The sequence below is a fragment of the Garra rufa genome, chromosome 1, assembly GCF_049309525.1.
Source record: "Garra rufa chromosome 1, GarRuf1.0, whole genome shotgun sequence".
NCBI lineage: Eukaryota > Metazoa > Chordata > Actinopteri > Cypriniformes > Cyprinidae > Garra > Garra rufa.
Window position 1 is genome coordinate 77248942 of NC_133361.1, and position 20850 is coordinate 77269791.

At 41.9% G+C, this 20850-nt stretch overlaps 1 long non-coding RNA gene and 9 other non-coding genes across 10 annotated transcripts; 9 read left to right on the plus strand and 1 right to left on the minus strand.

Moving 5' to 3' along the window:
• The first annotated feature begins 553 nt into the window (after positions 1-553).
• LOC141326195 (uncharacterized) lies at positions 554-2556 on the plus strand. The gene is made up of 5 exons (XR_012353863.1): positions 554-674; positions 1094-1265; positions 1809-1933; positions 2080-2191; positions 2299-2556. It is a non-coding gene; the product is annotated as an uncharacterized lncRNA (long non-coding RNA).
• A 6175-nt stretch (positions 2557-8731) lies between these two features.
• Positions 8732-8813, minus strand: trnas-gcu (transfer RNA serine (anticodon GCU)). Its single transcript has one exon. It is a non-coding gene; the product is annotated as a tRNA-Ser (tRNA).
• A 464-nt stretch (positions 8814-9277) lies between these two features.
• On the plus strand, positions 9278-9418 carry LOC141284323 (U4 spliceosomal RNA). The gene has a single exon (XR_012338407.1). It is a non-coding gene; the product is annotated as a U4 spliceosomal RNA (small nuclear RNA).
• Positions 9419-10276: 858 nt separating this feature from the next.
• On the plus strand, positions 10277-10349 carry trnak-cuu (transfer RNA lysine (anticodon CUU)). Its single transcript has one exon. It is a non-coding gene; the product is annotated as a tRNA-Lys (tRNA).
• Positions 10350-10497: 148 nt separating this feature from the next.
• Positions 10498-10571, plus strand: trnan-guu (transfer RNA asparagine (anticodon GUU)). The gene has a single exon. It is a non-coding gene; the product is annotated as a tRNA-Asn (tRNA).
• Positions 10572-12118: 1547 nt separating this feature from the next.
• LOC141284308 (U4 spliceosomal RNA) lies at positions 12119-12259 on the plus strand. Its single transcript, XR_012338405.1, has one exon. It is a non-coding gene; the product is annotated as a U4 spliceosomal RNA (small nuclear RNA).
• Positions 12260-13117: 858 nt separating this feature from the next.
• trnak-cuu (transfer RNA lysine (anticodon CUU)) lies at positions 13118-13190 on the plus strand. The gene has a single exon. It is a non-coding gene; the product is annotated as a tRNA-Lys (tRNA).
• A 148-nt stretch (positions 13191-13338) lies between these two features.
• On the plus strand, positions 13339-13412 carry trnan-guu (transfer RNA asparagine (anticodon GUU)). The gene has a single exon. It is a non-coding gene; the product is annotated as a tRNA-Asn (tRNA).
• Positions 13413-14959: 1547 nt separating this feature from the next.
• On the plus strand, positions 14960-15100 carry LOC141284316 (U4 spliceosomal RNA). Its single transcript, XR_012338406.1, has one exon. It is a non-coding gene; the product is annotated as a U4 spliceosomal RNA (small nuclear RNA).
• Positions 15101-15958: 858 nt separating this feature from the next.
• trnak-cuu (transfer RNA lysine (anticodon CUU)) lies at positions 15959-16031 on the plus strand. The gene has a single exon. It is a non-coding gene; the product is annotated as a tRNA-Lys (tRNA).
• The last annotated feature ends 4819 nt before the right edge of the window (positions 16032-20850 follow it).

Here is a 20850-nt window from a genome sequence, read left to right on the forward strand (position 1 = left end):
ACTGCTGGGTCAAACTGCGCTTCCCAAAAACAGATTGGGTCAAAACCGACAGAAGAAAACTCTAAGCCTGCTCTAAGCCCTACCCACGGGGAGGGCTCGACAGTCTCGCACAAAGCGAGAGCCTCCGTTTCGCCTGTGTAATTTGGGGGCCGATGAAAACTGGGTCCGACCCGGTGAAGAAGCCCACGACCAGCCCGGCTAGCTCAGTCGGTAGAGCATGAGACTCTTAATCTCAGGGTCTTGGGTTCGAGCCCCACGTTGGGCGGCTCTGTTGACTCTCTTTCTTCCCAAAAGGGTGGCGGGCTCCAGCATGCCCATTCGCCGCGCAGGCTGAGTGGATTTTGCGAGCTCCGGAAACATCTTTCAAAACAGATGTCGCTGTTAGTACGAGCAATTTTAATCCCTATCACTAACCCTAACCCTTGCTTTTACACCGGTGATCTGGCGGCAGCAAGCAACAGCGGTTGTCTCTGTGGCGCTACCTGGAGCAGGATCGTCTGTTTCCACGAGAAGGTCCTCACTGCAGAACATGAAATCCACTGGGAGGAGTCGGATCCAGATCCGACTCCTCCCACTATATATACTTCGCCAAGTTCGCCCCCACGCCCGGGACGCCCCACAACCAGATGAACCTGCATATCGGTGAAGGTGGTCCATTGTTTGCTCTCATCAATGTAAGTCTGCATTTTGATTACTAATAATAGTCGAGAATAGATTAATAATTTAGTGTGCGTCTTTAAGTAATGATCATACTTAAATATATGTTAAAGTTTTGACAGTGTCCATACTTTTTGATAACGCCAAGACATATTTAACTAGTCCGCTAAACTGCCATCCATTAATGGTAAGTTAGGTCGTTTGTAGCGTTAACGTTAGCACGCACGTGTAGAGGTGGCCTATCTATTTAGCTAAACTAATTAGCTTTGGATAATACTGCTGGTATGTTCTTATGTATATAACTTAGCTAACATGTGATGTTGTCAGTCAGGTAGCTATCTAGTTAGCCAGGTTAGCCACGCTACCCACTAGCCAGGTTAGGCATCGCTAACTTGGCAATAAATAACCTTTGAAATTTATTTAACGTTCTTCATAGATGCACAGAACAGTGTTGCGACATGGGCAGATTGTCCTTCAGAGATGCCAGAGCTGTTGCTCTAATTATCATTGCCCGTTCTGCGGAACAAAAGTCTTCAATCCCACCACGGAACTTCACATGGTGAAGTATCATGTCTCCAACCACTTATCGTTGGCAGTACATCATCAAGGCAAGTTGGCATTGATTTTTTTTATTCGAAGTTATTTGAACATAATTCATTATTATAAACGTTGTTAATGTTGATTATTATTTTACTGACGTTATCGGTTGCTTATTAGCCTAATTTGTTTTATGTAAGTATTGTAGTGTTGTAATGCTTAAACAGTTAAATAACATTGTTGACCTTTTTTAGCATGCTTCTTACATCAGTCTATTTCATAAGTAATATAGTCATAATCCAAAAAATACATCAAGTGTTAATTTAATAAGTTATCATACCCACATTACCACGACTTATGCCATTATGACTCACGACATTAAGTGTTATACCTTTATTTACATTTCATATATATATATATATATATATATATATATATATATATATATATATATATATATATATATATATATAATGTATATGTGTATATACAGTATGTATATATGTGTGTGTGTGTGTGTGTGTGTGTGTGTATATGTGTGTGTGTGTATATATATATATATATATATATATATATATAAATATTTTTTATATATAATAATTTTATTTTTTCAGAATTCCTAATTGTCAAGTGCAACTTGCAGTGCAGAGAACAGAGCTGGCCCTTGTGTGCACTCGCTTCAGAGACCTTGTGACACGGGAAGGCTTCAGAAGACGAGCCCATTTTCTTTGGTTTGACAGTAAGTGTTAATTGCAGAGTTTTTGCATAACTTTTTCAAAAGTTACATATTTTTATTAAAATTCAGGTGATTTTTGATTGATTGGCTGTTTAATGCCTTGTGTATTTTTGAATGTGTGATTTTAAAAAAATGTTTTATGTTTACAGGTGTCACAAATTGGACCGTTTTCTCACCGTACTACAAGGCGGAGTACTTACAAAATGTACAAACTGGAAACGTGTAGGCAATGTGGTGATGTTTACAAACACTGCACTCCAGGTATGCATTGTTAGTTGTTGCCATGGAGTGTTTTACTTTCAATGATGAATTAAAACATTTAAAAAATAATGAATATTGAAATATTTGCCTTCTTTGCTAACCCACAGGATATGGAGGTCGAGGAAGAAAGGGGGAACTTTTTAAAGTAATAAGTGAAGACACCCACCCAGATTTCTGCAGCGAGTTCTGCCAGATCTGTGCTGACCTGAAAGGATAAATAGTTAATTGTGAATGTCTGGTGGTTTCCCTGTAATGTTTGTGTCATTCTGCGTGTGCTCCCAATGTGGTTTTCCTTATGTTCTGCCTTCAAAGTTTCCCTACTGTTTTCACAATGTTTGTTTTACCTAGTGTGTCAATAAACATGTTTTTTTTTCTCCTATTCAATTGTGCTGGTAATTAATTTTTTTAATGAATTTATGTGAGATACTCTTCATTTATAAGTATAAAATTAGTGGTGCTATAATTTAGTCACTTACAGTTGCATAATCAGTAGTGGAAAAGCACACATTTTCTACTTGAATTTAAACTTGATTTAATATTATTCAAAAGTAGAAGCGCCTACTTATTAATGAGAGGGGTAAAAGATCAGCCAGTCAAAGAATACATTTCCTTTTAAGAGATATTTATTCTTGCATGTAACAAGGAACCACATGCTTTTCAGGGAAGATGAAATTTAAGAATTTTTAATCATTCTTTTTATTTTGGATTATAATTTTTTGGTTTATTTTTCCAAATAAAAAAAAAAATCACATTCACACAATGTACAAACTGCAATGCTTGTAACTTTTTAAACTTTATTAAGTAAGATTTGTTTTCGGCAAGTTTGTTTTTCCATCAAAAGTCAAATCATCTTCATTTATATAGTGCTTTTATCAGTGTAGATTTGTTTCAAAGCAGCTTTACAGAGATAAACTTATAATTTAAGTAAACGGAGATTGTTTTGGCTTTATAGCGGTTCTTTAATAAAGTTATTTTCCAGCTAAAGTTAGTTTGATTCGCTTCCGTCGCAACGATCATTTGTTATTAAATTAGGCGCAGCTTGACGGCACCATTCTCTCTACACAGCCTTTAAACGCGAACCTGTGAGAAACGCTAGGAACCTGTCGACCAATCAGAATGCAGTGGGAGGAAATCCAACTCCGCCCCCTGAATCTGGATCCAACTCCGCCCCTTGGATCTGGATCCAACTCCTCCCAGTGGATTTCATGTTCTGCAGTGAGGTGCTACTGGTTTCCACGGCCGTCTCCTCGTCCAATCGCCGATCTCGCCGTCCATTGTCAGAATGGACGAGAGCCAATCGCGTCGCTCGCCGTCCAATGTGAGAATGGACGGGAGCCAATCGCGTCGCTCGAGCTCCATTGTTAAGAGCCACTCACCATGCTTAGTTTCATTCTAAGTCAGGTTCAAAAATCAGACGAACGGAATATAGGATAACTTTTCAAAGTAAGTAATACATGTTTTCTACTTTCTTCCTCTCTGTTTACAATGTTCTCAATTGGTAAACTCGTTACGTTTTCGTCCGTCATTCATCCGTGTTTGGCGTTCACAAACTTTTGACTCGCGAATTGCCCATAATGAAACACCGTTTAAATGTAATCTAACTTTCTAAAGTCAATTTACTCGTTCTTAAGTTCGATTTAAATGGGGGAAAAACGCGTTTCAGCTGTAAGTGCAGTCATCCCTTATGACAATTTACCTTGTTTTTACTATAGTAAAAGCGTAGTAACCATGTTGTGTTTTTGGCTGATCGATTACAACTGTATGAACACAGTCTTACTATAAAGGAAAATCTGAATGAACAGCAACAACAAAAAACGTGCTTGTGTTTGTCGTCATTTACCATGGCTTTACTATAGTGAAAGTGTAGTAATCATGTTTTCTTTTCATTACTTGCCTATAATCTCACATATTTAACACAATTGTGCCTGTAATCGTACTTATTGAACTCAGTTTACTCGTTCTTTAAGTGTAAACACAGTCTTACTATAAATAAAAATATGAATGAAAAAAACAAGTCATTTACCATGCTTTTACTATAGTGAAAGTGTAGTAATCATGTTTTGTTTCCATGATTTGACTATAATCTTACATATAAAACACCATTTGCCTGTAATTTTGCATAGTAAACACATCTATTCTATTTAAAGTTTGATTTGGATTTAAAAAATATGTTTAGTTGCAGACATTGTCATTTCTAATTAACATTTAATGTGATTTTGCTGTGTGAATGTAGTAATCAAGTTTTGTGTTTGCAGATGGATTACTATTTATATAAACGCAGATGCAAGTGCTACAAATAATAATTTAAATGAAAATGCAATGTTATATAGACATCCTTTACAAAAATTAACCATGGTTTAAGTAAAGTGTACTTACTATGTTCTTTTTTTTTTTTTTTTTTCAGATTGATTATCATATGTATAACCACAGCTTTTAACTAACAATGTACTTTATTTTACATTGTCATTAATGCATGCTATATGTAGTTACTATAGTAATAACAGTAAATTATGCATAATTGGATGCAACTAACTGTAAACCAAACAAAACAATAATCTTATCCCTATCGTAACTGCATGTAGTAATTTCATATTCAAATCTTTATATGTATAACTGTAGTGTAACACCTTTAAATGTGTAACCTTGTTTTGCTTTATTAGCAATAAAATAATGTTTAATTGTTGTAATGGGTGCCATTATTTAGTCAGCTTGAATATATATCGTTGTATCATTATAAAAAAATTTAAAACATTTGTGTAGTTGTCCAATACCTGCAAAATGCACATTACTAACTATTATTTCCCTATTATATTTAGATGAGCACTAAGCCAAAGAGCCACAAGGTCATGGGTGAAGGCGAGTGGATGGCCAGGTTGAGGACTTTTGCCAGCTCTGGGGTTTGTCCGTCTGGAGGCAACAGACCAGCACCACAGCAGCGGAAGTGGCACAACCTCTACCAGAAGGTAAAGTTACCTGTATCTTATTGTAGAATATGTATGTGTGTACATTATTTGTCAAACATTTTTACACGTGACTGTGTTTAATGTTTTTGAAAGAAGTGTCTTTTGCTCATTCAGCCTGCATTTATTTGATCAAAAATACAGAAAAAAACAGCAATATAATTATTACTGCATATTTGTATTTATTTATTTTATTTTTTAATGAAAACTGTGATACGTTTTGCAGAATTCATTGATGAAGAAAAAGTTAAAAAGAACAGCATTAATTTCTTTAAAAAAAAAACTTTTGAACAGTACTGTATATTGTTACAGAAGATTTTCTATTATATTTCTAATGATGTTCTTTATTTAACTTTTTAATGATTTCTAAAATGATTGCTAAATATATTCAGCGTTGATGACAGAAATAAATTAAATGTAAAGTATATGGAACTGTAAATTTAAACTGTATTAACATTTAATAATATTATTCATGTTTTTTGTATTTTTTATTAAATAAATGCAGGACTGATGAGCATAAGACATTTCTTTCAAAAACATTAAAAATAGTGATGTGTCCAAACTTTTGAATGATCCTGTATTTCTGTGTTTTCTTTTATTAATTTTTTTTTTCATAGGAGAACTGCTTGGTGTTGACTACTTCCTGGGTCAGACTGGACAGCCCCTGGTAGTGGACCCTGACTCAGAAGAGACAGAGAACATGCTGGAGGATGTGGATGAAGGTGAGGATGAAGAAGACGAGGGGTTCAGGGAGGACCAAACATTTGACATTACTGTGTCAAGTCTTACTGATGACCCAAGCTTCTCTCTCTCCTCCACTCAGCCTGATGCCTCCTTCACGCCAGGTGCCTCAGCATCTCCTGACGAGTCTGTGGTATGTAAATATCTCATTTAATGTATGTATGTAATTATGTTTTATGTAATATTGTTAAATTTCTAGGGAAAAAATATAATTCGTGCTGACCTGTAGCTTTTTGTCTGAAGTTGACAAAAAAACATCTTTTTGTCCCACTTCACTGTACTCATGTTGTTTATGTAATTTTTTTTTTTTTGTATTTTTCTCACAGGCTTTGCATAGTGCTGGTGTGCTGGACAAAGTGGACAGCCTTGCGGAGTATCTTGTGGAGCTCAGGAATCAGCCATCTCTGGCTCTCACCAACCATCAGGTCAATTTCTCTTCTTGACCTGTCATATGTTAACACTACCACTTGTTTTGTTTTCTCATTTGCCATGTATTATATGCTCTCTCTGCTTAGGTGAGCAATATAGTTGGCAGAACCTGCTGGATTACGATAAGAAGAGAGTGATGTTTGCTGCCAGACACCAGAGCAGGCTGGACACAGGTTCAATCCAGGGGTGGAGAGCGTGAAGAGGCATACATTCACCACCACTGCCCCACTTGCTCAGTGGCCAGATTGTTGTCGCCTGATAGAGACCATTTCAAGCTCTGTTTCATCCATAAGAGTCCAAAAAAGAAAGGGGATAAAGTTTTATTTATGTGTATTGTTTTCTGCCTTCTGTTCTTTTGCACTTGCAATGAATGCACTAGTGCCATGGACATTAAGACAGTTATTTAAAAGTATAGTTTTGTTTTCTGTTCTTTAGCACTTTCAAAACATGCACAGGAGTCATTAATATTTTAAAGTTTTATTCATTTGTATTGTTTTGTGCTTTCTGTTCTTTTCACTTGCAGTTGATGCACAAGACAGAGCCATGGACATTGGACGTTTTTGTTTATATGTATACTTCTGTTTTCTGTTCTTTTGCACTTGCAAAAAAGGCACAGGAGTCATGGACAATAGAAAGTATTATTAAGAGGTATTATTCTGTTTTCTGCACGTGCAACATAACTATAAGAATAAAAATGTAAAAAAAAAAAAAAAAGAATAATGAATAATTGGCTATGACTGATTGAAAAATAAAAGTTTGGTCATGATCAAATAACTCTTTTTGTTTGTCATTGTTACAGTATCATTAAACAGTTATACGCCCTTTTAAAAATGTTGATAAATTTGGGGATGATTTAATACATAAATGTAATATATATAAGTTTAGAACAAAACTACAGCCGAAATATATTTAAAGTGCAAAAACTTTGAATAAAATATCAATAATCAGTAATATAAATCTAATAAAATATTAATTTGTCATTTCAAAAGTGATTTCATTAATTTGGACATCATTTATGTGATAATTACTGATAAATAAAACATTCAGTAAACACTTCAATGTATGGCAACACTGTAATATGAACTGGGAAGCTTGTGATCATCCTTACTCCCATATAAATGTACAGGAAAATAGAGAAGACATTTTTTTTTCAGATAATTTATTGTAAATATACACTCCAAAAACATTGCTTTAAAGGACAAAGAGATAAAATTCCCTTTCACTTCTTTTCTCCTCGTTTTTTTCTTTTCTCTCTCTCTTTTCTTTCTTTTTCTCTTTTCCCCCTTCTCCCCCCTCCTTCCTTTTCTTCCCCCCCCCCTTAACAGACTATTGTTCCCCAGCTTGGCGCCAATCGGTTAGCGCGTTCGGCTGTTAACCGAAAGGTTGGTGGTTCGAGCCCACCCAGGGACGTGTGAAATGCCGGAGTTTTGCACGCGCGTCAGGTGTCCACTAACGCCTATGCCATTCTTAGGGTTGCGAGGCACAGCTTTCTCAGGGCGTTTATCTTGTGCACCTTCAATAAGCTGGCTTGTTTCAAAAGAATTCAGCGGTGGGTTTTTGGTGAACATTTTCACCAGCTCGAGTAGTTTGCTGTGGCATGTGGATGCCTTCTTTACTGATGATCTGTCTCTGGGGATCATCTAGTTGACATAGTATCCGCTGACATTCGGCTGAAGGTGCTGATCCACCATCTGCTCTTGGTACGGACTGGAACCGGGGGACTGTAGTGACCATCAGATCGGAATACAGAATGGATCTGGTGGCTACGGTGACCTCAGAATAAGAAGAAACAGACTAATATTAATGTAGATGCAAAAGTTCCATGTTGCCACAAAGTCAATACCCAATACCCCACCGGGATGTCTTGAAATACAGTCAGCATCGGCAATTTTTGCCAGTCTCTCTGGAGGCTTGTTGAGAAAGATAGTCTTGCTTCGTTTTGTTTCCTTTTATTGGCGTGGCTGGTTGTTGGTCCTCGTCAAAGAGGTGTCCACCGATCATAGCGTGCCGGAGCCAGAAGACTTGTTGTTTTGTCAATATGTTCTCAAGACTTTGCGGCAGGTATCAATAAACTACAGCACAATCACAGCTCGCCGCTACCCATCGTAAACAGGTTGGGCCTGTCTGTTCCGGTGGGCTCTCAGTGGTGCTAAAGCATCAAATGAAGAGGATGGGATTCGAAACCACACAAACCAAGGCGTGCCGAGCACAACGGACTAGCCTTGCATCGCCTTAACCACTCGACCTCCTTTCGTTTTGCGCGGTCCTTTTGTTTAACACTCCCGATTCAGACCACCAGCTCATTAGTAGAGCGCTCAGTGAACTGAACTGAGTGTGTCAGATAGGGAAGACACACAAAAATTGCAGAGTGGGGTCCCCAGGACCGAGGATCACTGCTAAATGTACCTAACGACGAGGATGGGATTCGAACCCACGCGTGCAGAGCACAATGGATTAGCAGTCCATCGCCTTAACCACTCGGCCACCTCGTCGTATTACGTGGCATCTTTTATTTAGCACTCCCGATTCAGATCATTAGCTCATTAGTAGAGACCTCAAAGAACTGAACTGAGTGTGTTAGATAAGGAGGACACACAAAAAGTTCAGCATGGGGTCCCCAGGACCTAGATTAAGGTCCAGTGCTAAAGGAACCGAACGACAAGGATGGGATTAGCAGTCCATCGCCTTAACCACTCGGCCTCCCCGCCCCCTTGCTGACTGAGAGAGGCCATGCTGCGGACCTTTTCAGCTGCTGCTGCTGTGCTTTCAGCAGGCTGTTTTGAGCACAGAGGGAATAGTGAATGAGCCGTCTTTTACACACCTCTAATCTGTTCCGTAGAAACACGGTGCAGCAACCCGTGGCCAGGAGACTGTTTGTGCGGCAGTTTAAAGCTTGCTACCACCTTGTCGGTTCACATCCACGTAGGTGCCTGAAAAGGTCACGACCGTCGCCGGCATTCTTTCGCAGAGGCAATATTGTAGCCTGTGAGGTTTATCCGAGGCGCGATCATTGCTGGTTGAAAACTTTACCCAATACCCTGCCAGGATGACTTGAAATACAGTCAGCTTTGGCAATTTTTGCTAGCCTCTCTGGAGGCTTAGAGTATTGTTGAGAAAAAATAGCCTTGTTTCGCTTAGGTTTTGTTTCTCGTCGAAAAGGTGTCTGCTGATGATTGAGCGCCAGAGCCAGAAGGCTTGTTGTTTTGTAAATATGTCCTCAAGACGGGTATCATTAAACTGCAGCGCAATTACAGCTCACCGTTACCCATCGTAAACAGGTTGGGCCTGTCTGGTCCGGTGGGCTCTCAGTGGCGCTAAAGCTTCCAGTGCATGTCGAGCACAATGTATTAGCCTTCCACTGCCTTAACCGCTGGACCACCTCGTCATCTTGCGTGGTTTCTTTGTTTAACACTCCTGAATCATGTGCATGTGGATGCCTTCTTCGTCTTTTGTTTCAGCCGCCGAGGGCCTGTTTTCCACTGAGGCCCTGCGTCAAACTCCCTATGAGACACAATCGAACGTTAGTAGTAACCTCCGATTACGGCCGAATGTGGATTCTGCTCGGACGACGGGGCACCGGTACATCCTTTGTAGCTTTGGCTTGTTAGCCAAACGCTACAGCAGTTTGCCATTTCCCATGAAATCATCCTTGATTTCCTTAAGAAAGGTGCCCCAAATTGGTGGAAAATCACATCTCAACCATACGCTGTCCAAAGCATTGACCCGCCTTCACGCGGCAAAACAGAACGTGTTGTTGGCCCGCACTGCTGGGTCAAACTGCGCTTCCCAAAAACAGATTGGGTCAAAACCGACAGAAGAAAACTCTAAGCCTGCTCTAAGCCCTACCCACGGGGAGGGCTCGACAGTCTCGCACAACGCGAGAGCCTCCGTTTCGCCTGTGTAATTTGGGGGCCGATGAAAACTGGGTCCGACCCGGTGAAGAAGCCCACGACCAGCCCGGCTAGCTCAGTCGGTAGAGCATGAGACTCTTAATCTCAGGGTCGTGGGTTCGAGCCCCACGTTGGGCGGCTCTGTTGACTCTTTTTCTTCCCAAAAGGGTGGCGAAACATCTTTCAAAACAGATGTCGCTGTTAGTGCGAGCGATCTTAATCCCTATCACTAACCCTAACCCTTGCTTTTACACCGGTGATCTGGCGGCAGCAAGCAACAGCGGCTGTCTCTGTGGCGCAATCGGTTAGCGCGTTCGGCTGTTAACCGAAAGGTTGGTGGTTCGAGCCCACCCAGGGACGTGTGAAATGCCGGAGTTTTGCACGCGCGTCAGGTGTCCACTAACGCCTATGCCATTCTTAGGGTTGCGAGGCACAGCTTTCTCAGGGCGTTTATCTTGTGCACCTTCAATAAGCTGGCTTGTTTCAAAAGAATTCAGCGGCGGGTGTTTGGTGAACATTTTCACCAGCTCGAGTAGTTTGCTGTGGCATGTGGATGCCTTCTTTACTGATGATCTGTCTCTGGGGCTCATCTAGTTGACATAGTATCCGCTGACATTCGGCTGAAGGTGCTGATCCACCATCTGCTCTTGGTACGGACTGGAACCCGGGGGACTGTAGTGACCATCAGATCGGAATACAGAATGGATCTGGTGGCTACGGTGACCTCAGAATAAGAAGAAACAGACTAATATTAATGTAGATGCAAAAGTTCCATGTTGCCACAAAGTCAATACCCAATACCCCACCGGGATGACTTGAAATACAGTCAGCATCGGCAATTTTTGCCAGTCTCTCTGGAGGCTTGTTGAGAAAGATAGTCTTGCTTCGTTTTGTTTCCTTTTATTGGCGTGGCTGGTTGTTGGTCCTCGTCAAAGAGGTGTCCACCGATCATAGCGTGCCGGAGCCAGAAGACTTGTTGTTTTGTCAATATGTTCTCAAGACTTTGCAGCAGGTATCAATAAACTACAGCACAATCACAGCTCGCCGCTACCCATCGTAAACAGGTTGGGCCTGTCTGTTCCGGTGGGCTCTCAGTGGTGCTAAAGCATCAAATGAAGAGGATGGGACTCGAAACCACACAAACCAAGGCGTGCCGAGCACAACGGACTAGCCTTGCATCGCCTTAACCACTCGACCTCCTTTCGTTTTGTGCGGTCCTTTTGTTTAACACTCCCGATTCAGACCACCAGCTCATTAGTAGAGCGCTCAGTGAACTGAACTGAGTGTGTCAGATAGGGAAGACACACAAAAATTGCAGAGTGGGGTCCCCAGGACCGAGGATCACTGCTAAATGTACCGAACGACGAGGATGGGATTCGAACCCACGCGTGCAAAGCACAATGGATTAGCAGTCCATCACCTTAACCACTCGGCCACCTCGTCATATTACGTGGCGTCTTTTATTTAGCACTCCCGATTCAGATCATCAGCTCATTAGTAGAGAACTCAAAGAACTGAACTGAGTGTGTTAGATAAGGAGGACACACAAAAAGTTCAGCATGGGGTCCCCAGGACCTAGATTAAGGTCCAGTGCTAAAGGAACCAAACGACAAGGATGGGATTAGCAGTCCATCGCCTTAACCACTCGGCCTCCCCGCCCCCTTGCTGACTGAGAGAGGCCATGCTGCGGACCTTTTCAGCTGCTGCTGCTGTGCTTTCAGCAGGCTGTTTTGAGCACAGAGGGAATAGTGAATGAGCCGTCTTTTACACACCTCTAATCTGTTCCGTAGAAACACGGTGCAGCAACCCGTGGCCAGGAGACTGTTTGTGCGGCAGTTTAAAGCTTGCTACCACCTTGTCGGTTCACATCCACGTAGGTGCATGAAAAGGTCACGACCGTCGCCGGCATTCTTTCGCAGAGGCAATATTGTAGCCTGTGAGGTTTATCCGAGGCGCGATCGTTGCTGGTTGAAAACTTTACCCAATACCCCGCCAGGATGACTTGAAATACAGTCAGCTTTGGCAATTTTTGCTAGCCTCTCTGGAGGCTTAGAGTATTGTTGAGAAAAAATAGCCTTGTTTCGCTTAGGTTTTGTTTCTCGTCGAAAAGGTGTCTGCTGATGATTGAGCGCCAGAGCCAGAAGGCTTGTTGTTTTGTAAATATGTCCTCAAGACGGGTATCATTAAACTGCAGCGCAATTACAGCTCACCGTTACCCATCGTAAACAGGTTGGGCCTGTCTGGTCCGGTGGGCTCTCAGTGGCGCTAAAGCTTCCAGTGCATGTCGAGCACAATGTATTAGCCTTCCACCGCCTTAACCGCTGTACCACCTCGTCATCTTGCGTGGTTTCTTTGTTTAACACTCCTGAATCATGTGCATGTGGATGCCTTCTTCGTCTTTTGTTTCAGCCGCCGAGGGCCTGTTTTCCATTGAGGCCCTGCGTCAAACTCCCTATGAGACACAATCGAACGTTAGTAGTAACCTCCGATTACGGCCGAATGTGGATTCTGCTCGGACGACGGGGCACCGGTACATCCTTTGTAGCTTTGGCTTGTTAGCCAAACGCTACAGCAGTTTGCCATTTCCCATGAAATCATCCTTGATTTCCTTAAGAAAGGTGCCCCAAATTGGTGGAAAATCACATCTCAACCATACGCTGTCCAAAGCATTGACCCGCCTTCACGCGGCAAAACAGAACGTGTTGTTGGCCCGCACTGCTGGGTCAAACTGCGCTTCCCAAAAACAGATTGGGTCAAAACCGACAGAAGAAAACTCTAAGCCTGCTCTAAGCCCTACCCACGGGGAGGGCTCGACAGTCTCGCACAACGCGAGAGCCTCCGTTTCGCCTGTGTAATTTGGGGGCCGATGAAAACTGGGTCCGACCCGGTGAAGAAGCCCACGACCAGCCCGGCTAGCTCAGTCGGTAGAGCATGAGACTCTTAATCTCAGGGTCGTGGGTTCGAGCCCCACGTTGGGCGGCTCTGTTGACTCTTTTTCTTCCCAAAAGGGTGGCGAAACATCTTTCAAAACAGATGTCGCTGTTAGTGCGAGCGATCTTAATCCCTATCACTAACCCTAACCCTTGCTTTTACACCGGTGATCTGGCGGCAGCAAGCAACAGCGGCTGTCTCTGTGGCGCAATCGGTTAGCGCGTTCAGCTGTTAACCGAAAGGTTGGTGGTTCGAGCCCACCCAGGGACGTGTGAAATGCCGGAGTTTTGCACGCGCGTCAGGTGTCCACTAACGCCTATGCCATTCTTAGGGTTGCGAGGCACAGCTTTCTCAGGGCGTTTATCTTGTGCACCTTCAATAAGCTGGCTTGTTTCAAAAGAATTCAGCGGCGGGTGTTTGGTGAACATTTTCACCAGCTCGAGTAGTTTGCTGTGGCATGTGGATGCCTTCTTTACTGATGATCTGTCTCTGGGGCTCATCTAGTTGACATAGTATCCGCTGACATTCGGCTGAAGGTGCTGATCCACCATCTGCTCTTGGTACGGACTGGAACCCGGGGGACTGTAGTGACCATCAGATCGGAATACAGAATGGATCTGGTGGCTACGGTGACCTCAGAATAAGAAGAAACAGACTAATATTAATGTAGATGCAAAAGTTCCATGTTGCCACAAAGTCAATACCCAATACCCCACCGGGATGACTTGAAATACAGTCAGCATCGGCAATTTTTGCCAGTCTCTCTGGAGGCTTGTTGAGAAAGATAGTCTTGCTTCGTTTTGTTTCCTTTTATTGGCGTGGCTGGTTGTTGGTCCTCGTCAAAGAGGTGTCCACCGATCATAGCGTGCCGGAGCCAGAAGACTTGTTGTTTTGTCAATATGTTCTCAAGACTTTGCAGCAGGTATCAATAAACTACAGCACAATCACAGCTCGCCGCTACCCATCGTAAACAGGTTGGGCCTGTCTGTTCCGGTGGGCTCTCAGTGGTGCTAAAGCATCAAATGAAGAGGATGGGACTCGAAACCACACAAACCAAGGCGTGCCGAGCACAACGGACTAGCCTTGCATCGCCTTAACCACTCGACCTCCTTTCGTTTTGTGCGGTCCTTTTGTTTAACACTCCCGATTCAGACCACCAGCTCATTAGTAGAGCGCTCAGTGAACTGAACTGAGTGTGTCAGATAGGGAAGACACACAAAAATTGCAGAGTGGGGTCCCCAGGACCGAGGATCACTGCTAAATGTACCGAACGACGAGGATGGGATTCGAACCCACGCGTGCAAAGCACAATGGATTAGCAGTCCATCACCTTAACCACTCGGCCACCTCGTCATATTACGTGGCGTCTTTTATTTAGCACTCCCGATTCAGATCATCAGCTCATTAGTAGAGAACTCAAAGAACTGAACTGAGTGTGTTAGATAAGGAGGACACACAAAAAGTTCAGCATGGGGTCCCCAGGACCTAGATTAAGGTCCAGTGCTAAAGGAACCAAACGACAAGGATGGGATTAGCAGTCCATCGCCTTAACCACTCGGCCTCCCCGCCCCCTTGCTGACTGAGAGAGGCCATGCTGCGGACCTTTTCAGCTGCTGCTGCTGTGCTTTCAGCAGGCTGTTTTGAGCACAGAGGGAATAGTGAATGAGCCGTCTTTTACACACCTCTAATCTGTTCCGTAGAAACACGGTGCAGCAACCCGTGGCCAGGAGACTGTTTGTGCGGCAGTTTAAAGCTTGCTACCACCTTGTCGGTTCACATCCACGTAGGTGCATGAAAAGGTCACGACCGTCGCCGGCATTCTTTCGCAGAGGCAATATTGTAGCCTGTGAGGTTTATCCGAGGCGCGATCGTTGCTGGTTGAAAACTTTACCCAATACCCCGCCAGGATGACTTGAAATACAGTCAGCTTTGGCAATTTTTGCTAGCCTCTCTGGAGGCTTAGAGTATTGTTGAGAAAAAATAGCCTTGTTTCGCTTAGGTTTTGTTTCTCGTCGAAAAGGTGTCTGCTGATGATTGAGCGCCAGAGCCAGAAGGCTTGTTGTTTTGTAAATATGTCCTCAAGACGGGTATCATTAAACTGCAGCGCAATTACAGCTCACCGTTACCCATCGTAAACAGGTTGGGCCTGTCTGGTCCGGTGGGCTCTCAGTGGCGCTAAAGCTTCCAGTGCATGTCGAGCACAATGTATTAGCCTTCCACCGCCTTAACCGCTGTACCACCTCGTCATCTTGCGTGGTTTCTTTGTTTAACACTCCTGAATCATGTGCATGTGGATGCCTTCTTCGTCTTTTGTTTCAGCCGCCGAGGGCCTGTTTTCCATTGAGGCCCTGCGTCAAACTCCCTATGAGACACAATCGAACGTTAGTAGTAACCTCCGATTACGGCCGAATGTGGATTCTGCTCGGACGACGGGGCACCGGTACATCCTTTGTAGCTTTGGCTTGTTAGCCAAACGCTACAGCAGTTTGCCATTTCCCATGAAATCATCCTTGATTTCCTTAAGAAAGGTGCCCCAAATTGGTGGAAAATCACATCTCAACCATACGCTGTCCAAAGCATTGACCCGCCTTCACGCAGCAAAACAGAACGTGTTGTTGGCCCGCACTGCTGGGTCAAACTGCGCTTCCCAAAAACAGATTGGGTCAAAACCGACAGAAGAAAACTCTAAGCCTGCTCTAAGCCCTACCCACGGGGAGGGCTCGACAGTCTCGCACAACGCGAGAGCCTCCGTTTCGCCTGTGTAATTTGGGGGCCGATGAAAACTGGGTCCGACCCGGTGAAGAAGCCCACGACCAGCCCGGCTAGCTCAGTCGGTAGAGCATGAGACTCTTAATCTCAGGGTCGTGGGTTCGAGCCCCACGTTGGGCGGCTCTGTTGACTCTCTTTCTTCCCAAAAGGGTGGCGAAACATCTTTCAAAACAGATGTCGCTGTTAGTGCGAGCGATTTTAATCCCTATCACTAACCCTAACCCTTGCTTTTACACCGGTGATCCGGCGGCAGCAAGCAACAGCGGCTGTCTCTGTGGCGCTACCTGGAGCAGGATCGTCGGTTTCCGCGGCCGTCTCCTCGTCCAATCGCCGATCTCGCCGTCCATTGTGAGAATGGATGAGAGCCAATCGCGTCCCAGATAGCAGACCAACAATGAATCAACATTGAATCAATGCTAATGCATCAATCATATTATCATTGAATCAATGTTGTTATCATTGAAGCAATGTTGAAATTTAACATTGTTTTTTCATCAGTTTTGCACCCTGAAATAATGTTATTTCAATGATGAAAAATCAATCAAGATAGTCAATAAATCAACATTTCTTCAATTCAAATAAAATCACTTATTTAACATTGAATTAACATAGAAACATTATCAAATCAATCATGCTTTTTACTTTTTTCAATTATAGAATATGCAGGACTGTGATTAATATGGTTCTGAATCAATAAGTCACTCAAAGTAAACAACATCCTTCAGTTTACATGCAAATGTTTATTGAACAAGAAAATAACATTGCATTCTGGTAAAACAAATTATTCTTAAAAAAAAAAAAAAACTTTGTGGTAACTTCAAAACATAAAGGACCTGATTCGCAGACAGGGCTTAGCTTAAATCAGGGCTAGACCTTAGTTACAATAGGATATTTAAACAGCATTTATAATATCCAAGGGAAAAAACACATTACTGGTGTGCATCTGAGACAAAGCAATGGGACTAGTTTGGGACTAGCCTTGTGAAATGGGGGACAGAGCTTAAAATACAATGTACATACAGGATATGATAAAATGAATGACAGAGTGGCCTAAATACACGAAACAGTTAATTCTGAATTTATAAAGCAAATGCCAGAAGAAGAGCCTGTAAAAAACTGACAACATATAACAAATGCAACCTACATCTGCAAAATGGAAGTAAATGGAAATTAAAACTCACCATCAAAGGCAGAAACACTAAAATACCACAGACTAAAACATTATCAGTTTGCTGTTTCTTATTCAAAAAAGATGTCCTTACTCCTCATTAAACAGATAGTCCATAGTTGAGAACTCAGGGCTTTCCACCATAAGGCAATGCCCCAAGCCATACAGGGCCACACTGGAGCCAATGTTGCACTGTCACAGCAAAGAGGAAATCTGAGGCCTCCTTTTTCTCAGCTTGACTTCTTGACGTGTTGTAAGACATCTAAAGTATAAAAACAAACAGGTTGTTAAAACTGCACAATAGTGTAAAACATTTTATTAGTAGTAGCATGTAACTGAAAGAAGGTGGGTCCTTAATACTTCGAAATGTAACTTAATGTACTTCAAAATTAATTGCAAATTATAATTTGATCAAATGTTTACAAGTAAACAAATTTTAAGCGCCTGCAGACGTAATTGTATATTACTTTAAAACACTTCATATAAAGCTTGTTTCATGTTTGTAACAAATTAGATGTACTTTCCACACAACTCACTCTGTGCCATCTATTTTTAAGATGTGCTTGTAATATAAAACTATTGTATATTTATATAAATGATATTACCTAGTTTTATTTTGTTTATAAATTATATCAAGATATCAGGCAAACTCAAACAGTATATGCTCAATATATAAACATTCAAAATCTGTATGAGTTTCTTTCTTCTGTTGAACATAAAAGATGATTTTCCAAATAATGGTGGTGAACAGTTGAGGGTAGACATCGACTTCCATAGTTTTTTCCTCTACAATGAAAGTTAATAGTTTCCATCAGCTGTTGGGTTACCAACAGCCTTTAACAAGTCATCTTTTGAGTTCAACAGAAGAAAGAAACTGATTGGAACACAGGTTTGGAACAACATGTGGGCGAATAAATTGCTAAATTTTTGAGTAAACTAAAGGCCTGTTCACACCAAGGACCATAACTCTAAAGAAACACACACACTAAACACAAATCCAATCAGACTCAATCTTGCTAAATCTTGCAATCTTGCTAAAACAACCTTTAGAATTTAATGTGGCAGATGAGTGTGCTTAGAATAAACAAGCGAACATAGTTTTCTTTAAAGTTATTGCTCTTGGTCTTAACCCTTTAATAATCATCATCATCAAGTCATTTTGTAATTTTTTTCTGTCTCCAAAGTTAAAATCTATTGAAAACATAATTATAGCCTTTTCTCACTAAATTTAAGATATTTAAGAATTTTAATGGATTTAAATTTGATCACACTGAATTTAAGACCAAAGACCCTGACTTACCATTGGGTTTTTTTTTTCCAGGCTGATCTTTCAGTCTCCTGCTGCCCAGTTCATCTGAGAAGCCAGCTCAGAGAATACAACACAGAATCCTAACACGTGCCTCAATTGATGCTCCTCTAACATCAAAACAGGCAACCTAAAAGAGTGTCAGGAACATATTTGCACACACACACAAAAAAAAAAAAAAAAACATTGACAGGTTACAAATAATTGTCATGGGAATGTAGGTTTTTTTTTAAGTTAGAAAACATTAAAAACAGCATTCACTTGGTAAATGCGTGTTAAATGAAAAACTTGCTTTTGTCAATAAATAAATAAATAAAATAAAAATAAATTACTCTTAAAATGAAAATTACCATCACACATCTGGCATCTTCACTTTAAAGAGTCCACTCTGGTAGTTGCCATCTCTTGAAACTCCAGACACTCATTCAGCCAGTTCTTCAGTCCTGATGTGAGCAAAGCTGTGAAATGTCCTTCTGATGGGCCTACAAAAAGCGAAAAATGGAGTGTGAAAAACACTGTTATTAGGTTAAGCAAATTCGTTTTGTGGCATACTGGCTTAAGGTGTTCAAAAAACCAAAAGTATTAATGTTATATAACACTAATATATAAAAAAAAATATTAAATAAAATGAGAAAATCAAACAATGCAAGGTTTTCCCTATTTATCAGTCAAAATAGTTAAGAGAAATTAAAATTAGGTCGATAGCACGAATAAGACACAATGTTATTACATATTGTCATGATACACAGAGCGGTTTGTTGCTTCGTTGAACTCAGAGTTGTACTTTATTAAAGCATGCACTGATAGACAAACTCTCTGCCTTCTGTGTCAGCCTGCATGGCTGGAACCGCCCCCGTTGCCGAGCAACCCTGGACCCAGACACAGAACAGCCAATCACAATACCTGTTCACATATCACCACATCTCCCCTCTTTAAAGTGATGATGCCTCCCCATAGTTACCACATAACAAGTTCCCTTTTAGCAACATGGAACAAAGCAAATTACTTTTCAACCAGGTAACTGATATCAATATCAACTTTAGATATCAACAGATATCAATAACTATATCCTCTGCTTACAATCGTTAATCTCTTAACCATAACCTGTCAACATCACAGAACATGTTAATATTTGTAAATTCACTTTTTTTTTTTTTTCCGTTGACAAACTTAAAGCATACTGTAGAAATTAACATGTAAGGGAGTCCTTTGCATCTATATGGATAGTTTTAACAACTACCCCAAAACATAATCCTTACATTTTACAGGCTGTTTTACTTCTCTACCAGCAAGGGTTCTTTTGTGGGAGGATGTATAAGTGTGTGGTGTACAGGAAGCTGGGGTAACAAACCCATTCATAGAGTATGTGGGTAAATCAGTCTCAAGTGAGGGTCCGTCAGTGGCTTCACTGTTCTCAGTTACAGCCTGCCCATGTGGTGTCTCAAGTGTTTCAGGAGTTTCAGGGACGCTCTGAATGTGTCTCCGGTTGCGGCGAGAGATTGAGCCTCCCTTTGTTTGAACAATATATGATCTGGGTTCAGGAGCTTTTCCGAGGACTGTTGCTGATGTTTTCCATGCTTTTTCTCCATCCACCTTAACTTTCACACTCCGAGACATAGGTCAGGTAGACTTTGTGCCGAGTATCGTCGGTTGTAGAAGAACTGATAAGCCTGTTTGGTTTGCTGGTCTTTACGTCTGACTTGTTCATAGTCAATTGGACTTGGTAACAGGTTCTTTGGTAGTATCGGAACTGTCGTTCTGATCTGACATCCGATCATCAGTTGAGCTGGGCTCAGTCCTGTGGCATTGATAGGTGTAGCACGATAGCTCATAAGAGCTAACTGTGGATCTGGCTGTCTCAACACCCTTTTCGCGATAGCAACACTCCTCTCAGCCGCACCGTTAGCCTGTGGGTAATGAGGGCTTGAGGTAGTGTGAGTGAAATTGTATGTCGTTTTGAAATCCACAAACTCAGCAGACGTAAACTGAGTAGCATTGTCGGTTACAATTTCGAATGGGATCCCCCACCGAACGAACATAGTTTTTAGATGCGTAATCACCTGCTGGCTTGTAATAGTTTGCAGAGGTGCGATCTCAATATCACGAGAATAATAGTCTACGACTATTAGGTATTTCTTACCATCTAGTTCACAGATGTCCGCAGCAATCTTTTGCCACGGCCCATCAGGAAGGGATGTAACCAGCAGGGGCTCTCTCTTTTGTGTCGACTTATAGACTTGACAGAACTCGCATGTCTCTACTGTTTTTGTGATGTCCTTGCCTATTCTAGGCCACCATACAGACATATTAGCTCTTTCCCTGCACTTCGTGAGGCCCTGATGACCTGTGTGGAGCTGCCGTAACACTTCCATTCTCTGTGAACCAGGAATCACAATTCTATCCTCATACAGCAAAAGTCCGTCAATTTCAGAAAGGTGAGCTCTAGCAGCATAAAACCCGTGCAG